Below are 17,629 nucleotides of genomic sequence, written 5' to 3' on the forward strand. Positions count from 1 at the left end.
ACATACCTTTCATTTGTTTTAGAGCCCTGGTAAAGGCTGGCTTTATTATTTCGCTCAGCTATCAACAAAGCATACACATTTGTTGTTTGCAGCAAGCATATTAACCCTCTGCGCTACTTTAGGACGAGTGAAAAACTCACTAGCAGAACTCTGATCTCTCTCTCTAGCAAGAACATTAAACTCAAGAGTTACCTTGACATTTTTGTTGATGATTTATAAGTACATTTCCTCTAGTGTACGGCTCCGGAATATTGATGGAAAATGATTCTTTGAGCAGTGATTAGGTTGGTTACATTTGATTGTGTAAATTTCTTTGAAATGTCGTTTTTTTAATGTATTATTTTTTAGCTGATACTCAGCCGAATAAAGATTTTTGACTGACTGGCTGACTAACACTCACTAACACAATCTATTATCTCCTACCTGGAGATATAAACACATTACACATAAAACGTTGTTGATAGAATAGAATAGCACAAATACACAGTGGTCTCGAAGGGGAGACCAAACTATATACAAAAATAGTGGAATGTGAACCACGACTTACTACAAGAATGAACGCAGAAAACATAGAAGAGTCGGGGACCCAAGGAACCACCCAGGGTGAGTATCTAGGAACCCCACGAAGGCTGTGTGCTGAGTGGGAACACGACTGCGTACTCCATTGAAGTCAATGGATAAGTCGGGATTGCAATTTTAAAGAAGAACCCTTCTCAGCGGATCCTGAGGAAACTCAGTGTAAGATGAAAGGTTGGAGAGTCTCCCCACCCCTGGATACCCCACGAACCAGGATACCTACACCAGGGAAGCCGGGGCATAGGTATGAAGTGACGTCGGAAACCGCCATAGACTACAATGGAGGACTGCAGAAAGATGCCACTGATGAAGAAGGTAAAATTGTCCGTTGGAACCCAAAGGTGGACTCAAGATGAGAGGGACCTGCAAGCAGAGAGGACAGGGTCTATGCCACTCAGAAGTGACCAGGAGACAAATGCCCACCGATGTCTGGGATGTTGTGGGAGAGTTGACGGTGCCCTTGAAGTTGCCGCTGTACGGACCAGGCGATGCATAGAGAGTCCAGGAGCCGTGCATGAACTGTCCCACGTCGGTTGACGAGGGCCAAGAGGTCAGTGTCCGGCAGGGGCACCAACAAGCCTTGGCAGCAGAAAACAACGTAGTTGAAGAAAAAGGTGCAGTGTCAGGACCAGCAAGGTCTAAGTGACTCACCATGAGGGGGTAGGTCAGAGCAAGCCCGAGCAAGCAGGGAAGCCCACTGGAGAAAAAGGAGACCCTCAAGAGGACCCACAGGCCGGAGGAATTGGAGTCGCAAGAGGACCTTGAGCAGCTCACCAAAGGATGAAGGCCCACAGTGCAATGGTTGCAGTGAAGGTGAAGATCTTCGCTGCAGGGGATGCTTGAGGCAGGAGCTTCTTGGAGCCCAAAGATCTCTGGAGGACAGAGTCAACAAGCCTTGGCAAAGGAAGTTGACATGGTGCACAGGGATACTGCTCCAGCGATTCCGAAGAGTAATACTGGCATCCAACTTGCTAGGAAGACAGTGTAGGCCTTGAGGGAGTCTTGGATGTCCACAGGCCTTGTGAAGAACCTGTACAATGCACAGGTACAGACATTGCAACAGACTTGCAGGACGACGAGACCAGGAGCAGCAGGAGTCTTTCCAGCTGCAGTCTCGGTTCCCCAACGTGAAGTCGAGGGATGTCCAGAGAGCCCAGACAGTTGAAGTTGTATTTGGACTGAATCTTGTCCCACGACAAATCAAAGGAACCACCCACTGCTAAGCCCTTACGTATCCTAAGGAAAGGGCTGGAACAATTCAGGGGTCCTTCCCAGAGGAGGGGCTGCACAGTGGGGAGGATACTCCCATGTCCTTTGTCGAATTTCATGCCAGACCGTGAGCCAACAGCTGCCTGAACTGGTTTGAACTGGAGTATGCAGGGAGAGCACCAAATGTGCCCTTCAAGCAGTTTTGGTGGCGCTGGCAAGCGCCCTCACCCTGTCCAAATGCACTAAGTCCTGTTTGGGAGGTGGTCACACCTCTGCGTGACAGGATGTCTATTGTCCTGCCTTCCCCTTCTCGAGCTTGGCTCAGCAGCAGGAGTGCAGAATCATGCCTGTGGTCGGCAGCAGCCATAGTTTGCTGTCTGGGTCTTGAAGACTGGTACCGGGGGCACTGAGGGCTTCCCGGAGGAGCTTTACAGTGCATGGAATAATACCTCCCACACCGTTTATGGTGTGGGGCGTTGATTCCAACATGTTTGATACCAAACATAACAGGGTTTGTTACAGCCAGGTTAGAGATGGTCATCGTGCAATGTGGCATGGCCGCACTAAGTATCGTAATGACTGATGCACTTGCAACACAGGAGAATGGACTCCGAAGGTTGTAGGGGTGTCCTGCTCATGCAGGGGCACCCTCATGCTTAGAACCAAGCATTCTGCCTTCAGGATTGAAAGGCCTGTCTTAGGGGTGACATATTGGGTAAAGTTTTCAATAAGCAATAATCGTTCCTCGGTTGGACCACATGGGCTCCAATACTGCTACTGCGCAAAGCTACTTATAGGTTTTAAGTGCAGTGACCTGAGATATAAGGAAACTTATATCTGTCATAAGTGGTGCTAACACCAGCTTACACAGGCTGCATTGGCAGGTGTGTAGTCACAATTTGAATGGTCTCTCATGGGTGACATAAAACATGCTACAGCCCATAGGAGACCCCCGGTGTACTTATGCCCTGGGTACCTTAGGGACTTACAAAGAAGGCCGGCTTTATCGCTGGTGACGCCTGGTGCAACAATCTATTTTGGCGCCCCCCCCCACCCATGACCCCCTCTTTGGATTACCTGACTGTTACCTGGCAAAAGTGCCCCTCATTTTTCCACAGCCCTTCTCTCACATACCTTTCATTTGTTTTAGAGCCCTGGTAAAGGCTGGCTTTATTATTTCGCTCAGCTATCAACAAAGCATACACATTTGTTGTTTGCAGCAAGCATATTAACCCTCTGCGCTACTTTAGGACGAGTGAAAAACTCACTAGCAGAACTCTGATCTCTCTCTCTAGTAAGAACATTAAACTCAAGAGTTACCTTGACATTTTTGTTGCTGTCTGAAAGCTGGGCACAAGGAACTCTACAGCAGGTGTTTTTAAATCTTAATTTATTGCTAATAGAGCGCCCACCCACTTGAGGTCAGTGTGCCCCTCCAGGTCAGCGCTCAGTGCAGCTGCACCAGTCGCTCCGCCCTATAGCCGACCCTGCTTACAAGGGTACACCAGTAGCCAATCTGGAGTGTACCTAAGTACTCACCATGTTTAATTTAGGGTAGAAGCACAGATACTGGGGTCCTGGTTAGCAGGATCCCAGTCAGTCTAGTAGGTAAAACATAATGACACCAGCTAAAAGTGGTGATGACCGTGAAAGCAGATCTTACTTTCCTACAATGCCCAACTCTTTATAGGATATGTGGGAGCAAAAAAAGGGGTGTGCTGTCCAAAAGAGGACCATACCATGCTGGGTTATCCTGTGCATCAAAATATGTTATGCCTTGGCAAAAAAGCAGACTCCCGAAGACCTTAGGGCCCATTCCACCAGGGCGAAAGCTGCCACCACAGCCCTCCAGCGTGGTGTTCCTATTTCTGACATCTGTCAAGCGGCCACGTGGGCATCTCTGCACACATGTGCTAAGCACTATTGTTTGGATTCTCAGGTTCGCAGGGTGGGCCTGTTTGGGTGCTCTGTCTTACAGGATTTCTTGGTTTAAAGCTTCCCGCAGTCCCACCTCCGGGGAAGGTAGGGCTTGGGTATTTGTTCAAAGGTAAGAAATCTGCGGCTAGATGTCTCTATCAGATGGACAATTTACTTACCTTCGGTAATGCCTTATCTGGTAGAGACATAGTCTAGCTGCAGATTCCTTACCGACCCACTCATCCTGTCGGCACTGCGGAATTGTCTTTTAGTGTTAGGGCTGCTCCCCTTCAGGGCCCTAGGGCTAGATGTAGGTAAATAGGTTTTACCGATTCTTAAATACCGAATTTTACTGATTCAGTATTTAAGAATCGGTAGAACCTATGTAGGTAAAAAATCGGTAAAAAATACCGATTCCGTAAGATTCGGTATTTACCGATTCGGTAAATACCGAATCGGTATTTGCTATTAAATCCTATGGGCCTTGAAGCCCATAGGATTCAATAGCAAATACCGATTCGGTATTTACCGAATCGGTAAAAATACCCTACATCTCCATAGCCCAATACCGGTCGGAAACGGCCGAAAATCGGTATTTTCTGCCGTTTCTGACCGGTATTGGGCTACCTACATCTGGCCCCTAGTCTCTTTTTTAACACACCATGGTCAGTCACTTCATGGCTCCGTGTTTCTGGCTTTGAAAGCTGTGAAAAGTGCTGACATCAGCACATTACAGGGGAGGTTATATTGGCGACTCAGATGTCACAACAACCACAAACCGGTCGCCGACGACATCATGCGGATTAGACTGATGCCACCTACCACTGCGCAGGGGTACTGCTAAGAAAAATCTTTCAGATCCAGCCTGACATCTGGAAGTTCAAAGGTAAGGAATCTGCAGCTAGATCATGTCTCTACCAGATTAGGCGTTACCGAAGGTAAGTAACTTGTCCTTTTAGGTGTGGCGTAAGCCAAGACGTTTTGATTTTACTATAAATATATGTATAGTTAGTTCCTTTTTCTTTTTTTGTTTTTAGTTTCAAAAACCTTTATTGATGCCAAGAGTTTCTATACACAGCATGATGCCTACATCCCTGGCGGGCCGGCAATGCAAATTGACGTTTCGTAAGGCATTATAGGCGGGGACGAGGCACCCAGCAAGCCGCCTACAACCACATCGGGCCAGCCACATCAGGTGGCAAGTATGGTTATCGGCATTGAAAGGCCTCGAACATTTATAATCTAAAACAGGGTAAAGAAGTAACAGTAGCACTGTTCGCCAATTTAAAAGGAGAAAGAGCCCACATGTGCTGATTCCTGCCACACAGCTGCACTAATAAATGGTTTTATCCTATACTCTGTTGTCACATTTAGTTATTACATCCTGACCTGCGTGATCTCCCACATGCATCAGTTCCCATCCCCGCCGTGTGCGCCATCCCCATCAGCGCGGGATTCTGTGATTGTGTCTGTGGCTGTGGTATCTGGAGAGGAGCCCATATATCGCGTGGGCGAGAGGAAGGTGGTAAGAGTTCAGCATAGTTATGCAATTGTTCTTGACAATATATAAGATCGTGTAGCCAATCTTTAAATTTGGGAGCTCTTCCTCTGCCCCAACTACAGGTGATTGTTCTTTTGGCGAGGAGGAGTGCTAATGAAACATACCGTTGCACCTTATCGGGCAGCGGCTCAGTATATCCCAGGAGGGCGGTGAGGGGGTCTTTCAAAACATGTAACCCAGTCATTTGATCCAAAGCGAGCATAGCTTCCCCTCAGTAGTTTCAGACAAACGGGCAGTCCCAAGCCAAATGCTTGAAGTCAGCTCCCTCTTCCCCACAGCGATTGTAGTGATCATTGTCGCACAGATGTAGGCGAAGCAGGCGTGCAGGCATGTAACACAAGCAGTGAATATAATTGTAGTGGATGATGTGCAGACTACCGCTGGCAGAGACATCACCGGTTTGGCGACAGCAGAAGGACCATTAATCTTCAGTGAGGGGAGACCCCAATTCCTCCTCCCACCGACTTTTAGCTGGGGGAAGATCACACTCGCGATCTGTTTGGGTGGTACGATATAGGAGTGACACTACATGTGTAGGAGTAGTTTGCTGCAGAAGGGAGTGAAGGGGGGCATAATGGGAGGTTCCTGTGGGAAGCATGGGGTGAGGGTTTGCATGTTCTGTCTAAGCCTGATATAGTATAACTGTTCAAGAGGGGTGGAGGGGGGAGGTTCCGATGAATTCCTCGCTGGTGCAGAATTTGCCTTTTATGTAGAGTGTTCCCCAGGTCAGGATGGACAGCTTACGGGAAAAGCCGGCGACAACCCCCTTCCTGTGACCGGGAGGCCTTGTCTTCCCTGGAGGGGTAGTAAGGGTGAGTAAAGTAGTGGGCAGTGGAGCTGTTGAGCTAGGTCATGCCAGGCGCTGGTACTGCATTGAACAGTGGTGGAGGCCAGACATCTCGGGACAGCAGGGGTGCTCAGATAGGCAGAGCATGGTGTGGGAGTCATGTATCCGTCCTCTATCGCCAGGTGGGGCATATAAGGAGGAGGGTTTATCCAGTAGGATCCAAAGTGAGCCTGGGCGCAGCTGAAATATAGTTCCAGGTCTGGTATCTCAAATCCTCCGGCAGCAAAGGGTCACATGAGGATGTCCCAGCTCAGCCTACCTTGTTTCCCGCCCAAACAAGGTGAATTAGTTGGGTTTTAATATCTTTTAAAAAATGGCGGCTAGGAGCGTAGGGGATATTCATGAAAAGGTAGAGCAATTTGGGTAGCACCACCATTTTTATCAGGGAAGCTCTCCCAGCCATGGAGAAGGGTAGCGATATCCACCTGGTGATTTTTTCAGTTAGGAAAATCGAGCGCGCATCCGTAGTTGGCCAACATCAAGTCGTTCCGGTTCCCAGAAATAACTATTCAGAGATAGGTGTGCGTATCTTCACACCATGTGAGTGGGAAATCAGGTTCGAAGCGCGTGGTGATTTCCGTAAGGGGGTATAGCTGGGATTTACCCCAGTTAATATTGACCCCAGAGAGGTGACCAAAAAGGATGAGTAGCCTGAGAATGGGATTGAGACTTTCTTCTGGATTGCACAGGTATAGAGTAAGGTCGTCAGCGTACAAGGAGACTAGTATTTGCCTCTCTGGATAGATGAGAGCGTGATTCCGGAAATGGAGTCGGAATTTGGCCAAAAGGGTTTCAATTGCTATGGCAAAAAGCTGGGGCGAGAGAGGGCACCCTTGGCGAGTGCCTCTGGCTATGGTGAAGGGGGAGGATTGAACGCCGTTGACCAAGACTCTAGCCTGTAGGCCAGTGTATAGCAGGTTTATACAGGCTAGGAATGGAGCAGGAAACCCCATGCGTTGCAGGACGAAGGCAAGGTAGTCCCATTCTAGTGAATCAAACACCTTGGTTGCGTCGAGAAATACAACCGACGTGCTCGTATCTGGATCAATATCATGGAGGACTGCGAACAGGGTGCGCAGGTTGTGAGACGTGCCTCTGTTTGGTACAAGTAAAGAAGAGGCTAGCTAGCTGGGATTGCTTACTAGACTTAGGTGCGCACTACCATGAAAAATTAACAATTCTTCACAATTTTAAACCAAATTTCAAGCACTTTTATCCGTGCAATTTATTCATAACCTTTTGTGAGCAGTTAAAATTTCGATTTTTAACAATTCAATCACAAATAGATTTGCATAAACTCAACTTTGTACTGCATAATATAACCTAAACAAAACATATTCTTTCAAAATCAGATTTCGATGGCTCAATGCATTTCGGGACATAAATGTGGTCCCTTCGTCAGGGGACACAAACGAGCGTTCACCATCGTTTCATTGAAGAATAAACGCTATCTACTATGCACTCAATGACGCGATTCTCAAAACATAATCGGATCGTACCATCAGTATGACCACCAAATTCCAGCATCTCCCACACTTCCGTGTACCCTGAGGTGCCGGGTTTTTAGGAACCCGGTGGTGCCAGGGGATAACACCCAAGGACCTCTGACTTCTCCCTGTTCCGGACCACAGAAACCAAGAGTCTTCTAGGTGAAGTCAGAGATCGAGTTTTATTGGCTGCAACCAAGTAACAAGCGTCCTAGAATTACAACAGCACGGGTTGTAAGTTCTCAGGAGACTGTTCGTTTTTACAGAACCAGCCTTCTCCTTTTATACAAAAATAACAGCTGCAGGCAAGAATTCTTTAGTTTACAATATGGTCATATACATATTTCCAAAATAAGGTAAAAAGCACAGTCATGTCGGCCACCCCATATTTTAGATGTCCAGTTTGTGATAGATGGCCCAGCCCGGCCCAGAACTACCATCAGATATCGATGAAACCCCAATAAAACCGGGCACCTCCTTGTCGTAAAACTGGCCATAAACAAGAAACATGGACATGTGTATGTGTGTAGAAAACATGGTCTGTATGTAGTGAATGGTTTAAGGCATGTTGTGCCTTGATGCTATCTTACTCGGCCACTGGGCGAGGAGCTGCCCAAACAGGTTTGGCTGGAGGCAGTGGAGTCAGTTCGGCCAGGTCATGGGGAAGTCAGCTAAGGTGGACGTGTCCTTTCAGATCAAACTCGGCCTTAATCAATTGACTATATGAGGGCAAGCCACAAGATGGATGCCGTTTACAAAATGGAGTCTGAGGGTTCGGGACGGAAACTACGATTTAAAGGTGATAGCATCACTCAATCATGACGCGAATGCATAGGGATAGTGCCCTAATCATTACCGGTCTGTAGACACCAAATTCGTCATGGTACGATGATATTTCGTAACACGAATGTTGGACCTCGGTACCATATTACAGCAGGGTCCAGAATTTCAGAACCACAGACCCTCCTTTTGCCCTCATATTCGGCAATAACTCATGCTAATCTGAGTCCAATTCGGTATTCATGAAGTCATGGAGATGCTGCTGTAGCATCATTCTGCTGCTCAATTCGTCCCTTGACACAGGCTTCCTTACACATGAAGTAGCGCAGAGGCCACATATTGCAGGAGCGCACTGCATAAACAGGCAGAACATAAACAGAATGGCTAAGATCATCCCAATGAAGATCAGAGTTTTCCATCCCCAGGCAGAGATCAGTTCCCAGAACCACCCTAGCAGGGACCAATCCCCTTTATCCACGTGAAGGGAATCAGAGATTTTGTGCAGTTTGGAGATGGCCTGGTACACTGTCGGAGCATTATCAGGGATGAAAATGCAACAACTGGATTGGATCACTCTACATACACCACCACGGTCTGCAAGTATGACATCTAGGGCAACCCGATTCTGAAGAGTCATAAGTCGGTCCGACTGGAGCTCAGCTGTCAAGTTACTAAGGGCACCGGCCGTTTCGGTCATGGCGGATTCAACTACCCTCGTTAACTGGCGAATGTTCCTGCTGTTCACCATGGGCCCCCAAAACGGCAGAAAACCCTTTGCGAAGTCTCCAAACTCCTGACCCGCAGTGTCGTCTTGACTCACGACACCCCTAACTGTCCTTGTCCGATGATAATCTGCCCCGGCCGTGTAGGTGGGTGGCAGCAGAAACAAGATGAAACACGTGCCCGAGAAGTCAGGGGGCAACCATGTGTATGCTTTGTCATGACAGACGAAGTAGGTACCCTTAGCCGCTAAGAATGGAGGGGAAGTTCGGGATGCAAACACATATGTTTCCGTGCATATGCTCTTCCCCAACTGTGCTTTGGGATTCCTGCCAATACCTTGCAGACATAGGTGACCTCGGTGGGGTACTATCCAAACCGGGGAGGATTTCTTTGTTTTCTTGTTCTCACTCAAGGAAATCCCATACTTAGTGATGTTCCATCTACTGTACAGGGTAAACTCATCTTTGGGAATCGCTCGATACGTGTCGATATCCCTGCTCATATTCCTTATTCCTGCCACTAGGGCCTTGTTGCTGGAATTGCTCCCTGTGGGACGCGGGGGATATGGTTCTATGGCAAACAGGAACATCGTCTGGAAAGCCCACAGAGAACCATAGTAACTGAATGGCAGGACGAAGTAAGGGATGCCCTTATCTGTTGTGTGTGGCATAAGTCCACAGATCCAACAGTTCGAGGTGTTCATTATAGACTGGTGCTGGTGTAGGAGCTGGATGAATGAGTTATTTACAAATTAAAGTCTTCTGGCAGACTCGTGTTCAGGTAGAGGGTGAAAGGAGTGTGGAGGAACGGTAGGAGGAGGTGTGGGCTGAGTGTTATTTACAAAGGTAACTCGAAATGTGAATAAAGTATAGCCAACCATGAACATCATTATGCTACACAACATTAAAATACATATTATCAGGAATCTTTTTCTGGCCATCACAGTGCATATTTTCTTTCTAAAGTTCGTGGATCTAGCAGGTCTCTCTACCCTTGGAAACTCCATCCTCTAGTTGCTGCCCGCGGTGGGAGATTGATTCTGCCAAAGAGTGCTTTCTGTTCAGCCCAGGGTAATTCCCTCGGGCCAAACAGAACCGTTGACCTAAACGTCTCAGCTGCACTCCCCAGACTATCAACCGCGACCCTAGCAGCAGAACCGGATGGCGGTTCGAAAATCAAAAATGAGCAAGTTCCCTGGGCGAGAGAGCTGTAAAATCAAAAATAGTTCTTGGGGAAATAGTTCTTATTAGTTCGTTGTCATTAGTTCGTTTCTCTTGGCCTTAGACTATACCGTTGTTTCCCAGGTACGGTGTGGTCTTCAAACAATGTTTCAGGTTCTGTAGTGTCCAACTGCATTGACGGTGGCACAAATCCTTGCAGAATGTGATCACTCTCCTTTTCTGAACCAGTTCCTTTCAATCGTGCATCGCTGAAGGGTGCAAAGCGTGGTACGGACTCGGTCTCAGAGTCAGCAATTCCCTCCTGGACCCACCGGTCATATGGAAGAGGCAGAGGGACCCGTTTACAATGGATCCTGTGGATCCAGTTCTTCTTCCCTTCCACCCGAACGGCTGATCTTGTGGAAAGAAGGACGAGGTACGGGCCGGTCCACCTGGGCTGTTCGTTTTTCGTTCTCTGAAAGTTTTTCACCAAGACCCAGGTGCCAGGTTCAATCGCATGACCGGGATCATCAGATGCTGGCGGAGAGGAACTGTGAACCTGTTGGTGTAAAACACGCAATTTAGTTGTCAATTCGCACAAATAGTCAAGCAGTACAGGGTGCTCTATCTCACTTAGTTTCTTGGGCCTTGGCACTCCCCATATGTTTGCTGGGCGCCCGAACACTATTTCGTGGGGGCTAAGTCCCAGTCTAGAGTGGACAGTCATTCTGGTAGACAGGAGTGCTAAAGGCAAGGCGTCAGGCCATTTAAGACCTGTGCTGGCTTGGATCTTGGCTAGTTTGAGTTTTAGGGTGCCGTTGTAGCATTCTACTAAACCAGCTGATTGGGGGTGATTTGCAGCGTGGAACTTCTGGTGTATGCCTAGACATTCGCACACTCTCTTCATCACTCGTCCCACGAATTCACTTCCATTATCACTCCAGACCATTCTAGGCATACCAAATCTAGGGAAGAATTCCTTGACAAGGGCTTTGGCAGTTGAAAAGGCAGTGTTGTCCTTATGGGGATACGCTTCCACCCATCTGGAGAAGGCGCAAACAACAACAAGCACGTATTTCAGATTGTTGCATCTTTCCATGTGGATGAAATCGAGCTGCAAAACCTCGAACGGATACGTTGGAGGCGCAAAATGACCAGCTGGAGTTGGGGTTCCCCTACCGGGATTGTACTTCAAACACACCATACAGTTCCTGACCAAATTCTCTGCGCATTTCAGGATACCACTATTCTGCCATACTGGGGCCAACAACTTACAGATTCCTTTTGCACTAAGGTGAGCCATTCCATGGGCCATTGTCACCACTGCAAGCACGTATGCATCGGGTAACAGCCATCGCTGATGCTCTCTCCATTCATTCACCTCTTTTTCAGTGGCATCAGTTTGTATAGACTTCACACTTTCAATAGTGTCCTCGCACATACCCACGGCGGCAATCCATCTCGCATGACCTACAACATACATCCGACTCATGGTATTCCTTGCAGTCTCTTTCACAACTTCATCTGCAAATGCATTCCCACGACCAACATCATCTTGAATCTTTGTGTGCGCACTGCATTTTATAATCGCAACTTGTAGTGGCAAGGTCAGTGACTCAAGAAGCTCGTTAACTAGCTGACCATGTTGGATTCTTGCACCATGTGACGTCAGGAACCAACGTTCACGCCACAATCTTCCAAAACTATGGGCCACGCCAAAGGCGTATTGGCTATCAGTATACACATTCACTCGCTTTCCTTTTGCCAACACACACGCTCTCGTAAGTGCAACTAACTCGGCTGCTTGCGTGGAATTGTGGGGAATGCGCGCGGCCTCTACAATCGTGTGCAATGTCGTTACAGCATATGTTGCAGTCGTATCACCATTTGGCAACTTGAAGCATGAACCATCAACCCATAAAGTATCATTACATTCAGGAAGGGGAGTGTTCTGCAAGTCTACTCTCCCTTTTGTCTCTTCTTCTGTCCTAAAGCAGCAATCCTGTTTTTCAACCTCATCTGTCTCTGCCGGAATGGGCAATAACGTAGCGGGGTTGAGTGTATCACACCTTTTTATGTGTATGTGACTTGCTAATAGTGTCAGCTCATAACTGGACAGTCGAGCACTAGTTAAATGCTGTGTCTTCGTTCTGTTTAGCAAAATGTCTACTGCATGTGGGACCATAACGATCAGAGTATTATTCATCACTAACCCAGCAGACTGTAGAATACAGACAGCTGCTGCAGCGGTGGCCCTCAGACAACTTGGTAATGCCTTAGCTACAGGATCTAGAGTCGCTGAGAAATACGCGCATGGGTGCTGTTTGTCCCCAAAGTATTGTGTCAGGACTGATAATGCGCAACCTTCCTTCTCATGGACATATAATGTAAAAGGCTTACTGTAGTCGGGGTTGCCCAACACAGGAGCCGAACACAATGCATCACGCAACTTGTGGAAACTTGTCTGACACTCTTCAGACCAAGGCATGGGATCGGGTGTGTCTTTACAGATTAGTGCCAGCAAAGGTTTAGCCAATAGTGAAAAATTCGGTATCCATTGTCTACAGTACGATGTAATGCCCAAGAAGGCACGCACTTCTCTTTGTGTCCTTGGGGCACTCAATCTTGCAATTGCCTGTATTCTCTCTGGGGTCAGTCTCCTTCCCTCCTTCGATAAGATGTGACCTAAGTAGGTCACTTCTTGTCGACAAAATTGCAGTTTTGAAAGAGAGACTTTGTGCTTCATGTCACATAAATGACGCAATAACGACAATGTGGCTTGCTTGCAAATCTCTTCAGTATCTGCAGCAATCAGCAGATCGTCTACATACTGAATCAGAGTCGCACCATCAGGTAAAACAATCGTGTCAAGTTGTGTTTTCAGAGCCTGACTGAATATCGATGGACTTTCACAATAGCCCTGAGGAGCGCGTTTGAAGCGGAAGCTTCGTCCTCCTAAATTGAAGCCAAAAATATCTCTGCTCTCCTCAGCAATCGGGATGCTGAAGAAGGCGTTCTTCAGGTCAATCACCGAAAACCAAGTGGCTGAAGCTGGAACCATAGTCAATAGTGCAGTAATGTCAGGGACAACTGGAAACTGTGGTACAACAATTGTATTCACTTCTCTGAGATCAATCACAAATCTGTACACAGGGGGCTGTGAAGGATCAGTACGCTTTAAGACTGGAAAAACAGGACTGTTACAAATGTTGCCTGTTGTCTCTTCAATGACATCTTTCTCGATCAGATCGTAAACGATCGTTAACAAAGCCTTTTCACATTCGTTGGAGATCTTGTATTGGGGAATACGTGGCAACCTAACGTTGGCTCGCAATGTAATGACATATGGCGCTATCTCCAAAAGACCCACATCATTAGAACCAGTAGCCCAAAGTATATCTGGGAGAGATGACAATTCGGTTGGAATATTCTCCCTTGATAGATACATCGGAGAAACCACTTTCTTACCAAGGGTAAGTTGTACTCCCGAAGGAGAACAGTACAAAGTCTCGTATAATCTTTTTAACAAATCCTAACCTAACAAATTTTCACCACAACCTGTTGTAAGAATGAGGGGTGCTTCTAATTCACATGGGCCAACAGAAAGGGGCATAGGACTAGAGATCGGGTTTCTAACCGGGGCGCCAGAAAAACCTACTGAAACATTCATTTCGCCAGACAAAGGTGCGCCAGGAAGTTTTGAGTGCATAATAGAACTTTTCGTAGCACCAGTATCCAGCAGAAAAGGTTCTGACACTCCTGATGTAATCACCTCGACATAAGGTCCATTCTGATCTACTGGAACTGAAACAACTCCCTCTCTTTGTCCATGGCTGTCCTAGCAATTATTACCCTCATTCTCGTTTTATGCGTAGTAGTCGTCAGCATAGTACTGAGCTGATCTAGAAGACGCGTTATTCTGTTGATCAAAGCTGTTCATAGAATTCTGAGGCAGAAAAGAAGTGGTATTCTGGGGGAAATTTCCACGGACCCTACCCCTAGGAGCCTGTTGAACACCTCTACCTCTTGCACTGGAAACACCATTTAGACGTCGCGCCAGAGCTGGACAATTATTCTTGAAATTACCCTCTTCCTTGCAGTATGCACACTGATTCGGACCATACGGAAAACGCTGATGAGAAAACTCGTTTCCTTGCGAGTTTCTCGAATACTGCTGTGGTTGCTGATAATTGGGCTGACTAGGAGTGCGTGGCAGATAGGCTTGCTGGAGAAGAACTTTAGTTTTTAAATCTTTTGTCTTTCTGTCTGCCTTATCTAGCTCGTCTTTGCGCCTATTTTCGTAGTACTGGGCTGTGGCTAAAATCTGCGCTGACGTGGAAACAGCCCAAGCACTCTCTGAGTCTTTCAATTTATTACATAGTTCAGGAAGCAAATTATGTACAAATTTGTCTACAAACAATCTTTGGCCACACTCGGTAGCCATATCCTGACCACTGTGATCGACGAAAGTCTCTTCAAACCTTGTGAAAAAGTCAGACACATTCTCATCTTTCTTCTGCTTACACGCAGACAACTTGTCCCAATTTACGCGCAATTCAGGCCTTAGAGTCTTCATGTACGTGATAATTCTACCAGGAAGTTCAGCTACTAAAGGCTCAGGTTTGGACCCACCAATTTGTCTAGCATCTGCAGCAGTAATATTAGCCCACGTGTCACCCAATTCTTGATCATGATCTGTATGACGAATCTTACTCCATAAGGGCTGCGGAACAACATTCCCAAACAACAGGTCTACATCTGCTAAATTCATTATACATGAGCTGGCAGTTTGTGACAACTCCTTATAATACCCTGCATGATTTTTACGAGGATCAGGTAATGTCTGCTTAAGTGCTAAAACTTCGGATCTTTTCCAGGGGACATGTACCCATACACGCTAAAATGCGGTGGAATGGGTGGGTTTGCATTCGCATCACCTTCCCTCCAAACTGGAGGAACTTCTCTCATAGGGTACTGTCGCGCCTTTTTCCTACATGACATGTCGTCCTCATACAGTGATCTAGAAACGTTTCCCTTACTCCTATAGGATAACAACAAATCTATCGCTCTTTCGACATCGGCACCTACAATCATTCCTTCATAGAACTTGAAACGCATACGGAATAATTCCTTCATTTTGCGTTTTGGATCATTCGTCTCCAAATCTTCGCAAAGATAGACACACATCTCTTCGAATACGTATCTCTGAGTGGGTGCATCCCATTGTCGGAAGACTTCCATAACAGACTGAACATCGTATCTAACAGTATCGGTAACCCATTTGCGTGCTAACTCATTCAACACTTCTCTTTCCTGATAATCAGGCAGTTGACTACGCAACTGTCTACGTCCTGTTTTAGGGGTCGTTTTAGGCGACCCAAAGAAAGGTGAGAGCAGACCAGTGACAGTACTTGCCACTCTCTGTCGAACAGAAGGAGAAGCTTGCGGAGAGGCAGATGTGCCAGAGAAGACAGGCTGATGCAAAGAGGAAGTCGAGGCAATAGCAGAAGAAGTCGAGGCAGTGGCAGAAGTAGTATCAGGACAAACAGTTGGAGCAGTAGGCAAAGTTGTAGAAGAAGTAGATGGAGTATGTAGCAAAGGCGGCGGCCCTTGAGAAGGCTGCGCCGGAGAAGTAGGAACCAGCTGAAGATGAGCTGGTGCTTGTGCAAGAGCTGCATTTCGTGCGCCGGGGCGCGGTATAACGAAACGCTTCGGGGGTCCAGTAATACTCGATGTGTATGGGGGTGGTGAATTCAATAAATGGGACATTAGTGGATCTTTCTCGGATGTTCCATTTGAATCTTGTCCTTCATGGGGCAACATCGGGTAGCATTTATCTACTGCTAATTTCTTGCTTCTGAGCATTTGCTCACTTTCCTGCTCTTCCTCATTATCCCTGTATGCAATGGCAGCTTGCACCATTGACATACCTCTTTTATTTTTCTTTGCTAATTTCATTTCTTTCTGTTTGGCTTCTTTTCGCCATAAGCGGAAAGAGTCAAACATCGCCGGCCGGGCTTTCTTCTTAAACAGTTTGACCTCGAGGTTATCTAAAATTTCTGCGTCAAAGCTACCATATTGGGGCCATTTTAAAACACCATCTTTACGGGTGTATTTTATCCACACTTCATTATACGTGATAGGGCCTACTCTGTGCTTTATATATAACTCATATGTTGGAGTTCCAATCGGAGGAACCGGACACGAATCCTCTAATCGGGAGTCCTTACTACAACCAAGACAAAACAAGTTTCCAAGTCTGCTAAGACCAGGCATCTTTGCTCACTAGTCTAGCTTCAAACTTCAAGGGATTATCGATTACGATATTTTCGTGAATACACGAATCCCTCGGTTTTGGCGCTTGCAAGTTCCAAACAAGGTGTATCTCAAAGATACCAAAACTAAGAACAAAACTAAGGACTGGGAGACGCTCCACTTATACTTAACTGAAGTATTGAAGAACGGTGACGTCACTAGAAGACTCGTCTATCGTTTCGCTCTACCAAGGATCACTGGGTCCAAAACAGGGCCATAGTCAGGGCAGCAGTCCTTCGTAGCCGTCGGGACGCGGGGAACCTCGCAGCAAAGACCTTCGGAACCACGTCGACATACAGGGGTCGCTGAAGTGGCTGGCCGTCCTCCGGAATTTTCACACGAAGCTCCACACGAACATCTGGCTTGGACCGATACCGCTTGATACCGCCCCGAGTTGGGCGCCAACTGAGGTGCCGGGTTTTTAGGAACCCGGTGGTGCCAGGGGATAACACCCAAGGACCTCCGAGTTCTCCCTGTTCCGGACCACAGAAACCAAGAGTCTTCTAGGTGAAGTCAGAGATCGAGTTTTATTGGCTGCAACCAAGTAACAAGCGTCCTAGAATTACAACAGCACGGGTCGTAAGTTCTCAGGAGACTGTTCGTTTTTACAGAACCAGCCTTCTCCTTTTATACAAAAATAACAGCTGCAGGCAAGAATTCTTTAGTTTACAATATGGTCATATACATATTTCCAAAATAAGGCAAAAAGCACAGTCATGTCGGCCAACCCATATTTTAAATGTCCAGTTTGTGATAGATGGCCCAGCCCGGCCCAGAACTACCATCAGATATCGATGAAACCCCAATAAAACCGGGCACCTCCTCGTCGTAAAACTGGCCATAAACAAGAAACATGGACAGGTGTATGTGTGTAGAAAACATGGTCTGTATGTAGTGAATGGTTTATGGCATGTTGTGCCTTGATGCTATCTTACTCGGCCACTGGGCGAGGAGCTGCCCAAACAGGTTTGGCTGGAGGCAGTGGAGTCAGTTAGGCCAGGTCATGGGGAAGTCAGCTAAGGTGGACGTGTCCTTTCAGATCAAACTCGGCCTT

At 47.0% G+C, this 17,629-nt stretch overlaps 1 non-coding gene across 1 annotated transcript; it reads right to left on the reverse strand.

The window, feature by feature from the left end:
• Nucleotides 1-2,440: 2,440 nt before the first annotated feature.
• On the reverse strand, nucleotides 2,441-2,574 carry LOC147684767 (U4 spliceosomal RNA). Its single transcript, XR_015300761.1, has one exon. It is a non-coding gene; the product is annotated as a U4 spliceosomal RNA (small nuclear RNA).
• Between the last annotated feature and the right edge of the window lie 15,055 nt (nucleotides 2,575-17,629).

The sequence above is a fragment of the Lissotriton vulgaris genome, chromosome 10 (assembly GCF_964263255.1).
Source record: "Lissotriton vulgaris chromosome 10, aLisVul1.2, whole genome shotgun sequence".
Lineage (NCBI taxonomy): Eukaryota > Metazoa > Chordata > Amphibia > Caudata > Salamandridae > Lissotriton > Lissotriton vulgaris.